The 1,717-nt window shown below is 47.2% G+C and overlaps 1 non-coding gene across 1 annotated transcript; it reads left to right on the top strand.

Moving 5' to 3' along the window:
• The first annotated feature begins 1,297 nt into the window (after positions 1-1,297).
• On the top strand, positions 1,298-1,426 carry LOC134971130 (U6atac minor spliceosomal RNA). Its single transcript, XR_010190255.1, has one exon. It is a non-coding gene; the product is annotated as a U6atac minor spliceosomal RNA (small nuclear RNA).
• Positions 1,427-1,717: the final 291 nt, after the last annotated feature.

The raw sequence follows: 1,717 nt of genomic DNA, 5'->3' as shown, positions 1-1,717 counted from the left end.
CAGAGATTCTGCAGCCAAGCAAGAGGAGATGACAGGCAGTGACTGCCCCTGCCTGTCTGCGATGATGGAGCTGCTGGGGAGGCCCCTCTGCCACTGCTCATGGTTTGCACAGGGGTCCCCAGCTCAGAGACCACCGTCTCTGGGGTAGCACAGGACGCCACAGCATATGGCGCACATCTTGGTCCCCCTAGCCACAACCACCACCGACCACCAAACTGCAGCTCTGTGAGTATAATGCCTGGCACCATATTAGCAGGATGCCAGGCACAAACAAATCGCAGTGATTTAGGAAGTCCCAGCAGTGGTCCACATAAAATAGCCCCATAGTGGGGGGCAGGGCTAACACCCGGAGTTCAGCTCTTTGCTCTCAGCTGCCCCAGTGCTATCATAGTATAGCAGAAGCTGGTGGCCATTACTAAAGGCAGAGGACACACTCTCCAGTAGTCCCTTCAACAATGATTAAGAGCTTCCAAGGCAGCGCTGAGACTGAGAGACCATTATCAATGATGCACAGGTTTTGTCAGGAGAGTAATTGAGCACATGTAACTAAGTTTCACTTTCAATTTAGTTACTTCATATACTGGGGCAGATGTATTAACCTGGAGATGGCATAAGGAAGAGATAAACCAGTGATAAATGCAAGGTGATACACACACCAGCCAATCAGCTCCTAACTGTTAATTTACATATTGGAGCTGATTGGCTGGTGCGTGTATCACCTTGCACTTATCACTGGTTTATCACTTCTTTATGCCTTCTCCAGATTAATACATCTGCCCCACTGTGCCTACAGTAGCATTTTAGCATTGCTACCAGCACTGATTGGGGCTAGTGTAGTTATCCTTCTCCTCTGCCCTTCTCTCCTGCTTGTCTTAACTCTCAGTCTCTCCTCTCACACTGTCCACTATGCTTCTGTGTTGTTTGTGTAGCAGTGTGTTTTACCTTGGCTAAAAAAGGGCTATAAGGCTTCACAGAAGACCTTCACCAGCAAAAAGTGTGCAGAAAAATTCACACAAAGGGCAATCAGATAGTTCCATTTTATGTGATTCTTGTGATTAGGAGCAACAATGCTCAATAGATCACCACTGGTGCATGATACACCAGTTTGGGCGTCACAGTTCACTGCTGTTATGTCACACCTGTCTGCAGAGTTGGAATCTTTTTTGTGAGGTTTCTCTATCTCAGAAATATGACCCCCTCGCCAGACCCAGAACTGGCCTGGGCCCTAGCAAGGTCAGTGGAAGGGCTCACTAAGGCCATGGTCCCATCCCCGTCTGTGACACAAGTCTCCAAAAAGGTGTTGTATTAAAGAGAGAAGGTTAGCACTCCCCTTGACAAGGATAGAAGAGATCCCAGTGGCCTTTACAACACATATAGGATTAAGGCATGGCCACCTACTTAGTGGCATCTCTTACCAAGTTTTTAAGACTGTTACCCTCTGTCCTGCAGTTGGACAATTAAAAGGATGAGGATATGCCCCCATTGGTGTGGGCAAGTTTCCACAGACAAGGGAGAAACAGATCCCGAAGGAACCAGAGACTGTGTCCAAGGGCATTGAGACATTGTTTGTCACAATACACCAAATTTTAAAGGTGGACATCAGAGCAGTCAGGAAATACCTGGATAAAATATTCCAGGTTCCCCATCAACTTTGTTTACATATCCTTCCCTGCTGACAGCAGGATGTTATGTAAGACTCCCATTACAGAAGATTCCT

This window comes from Pseudophryne corroboree, chromosome 11, assembly GCF_028390025.1.
Source record: "Pseudophryne corroboree isolate aPseCor3 chromosome 11, aPseCor3.hap2, whole genome shotgun sequence".
Lineage (NCBI taxonomy): Eukaryota > Metazoa > Chordata > Amphibia > Anura > Myobatrachidae > Pseudophryne > Pseudophryne corroboree.
This window is presented reverse-complemented; position numbering and strand designations above follow the sequence as displayed.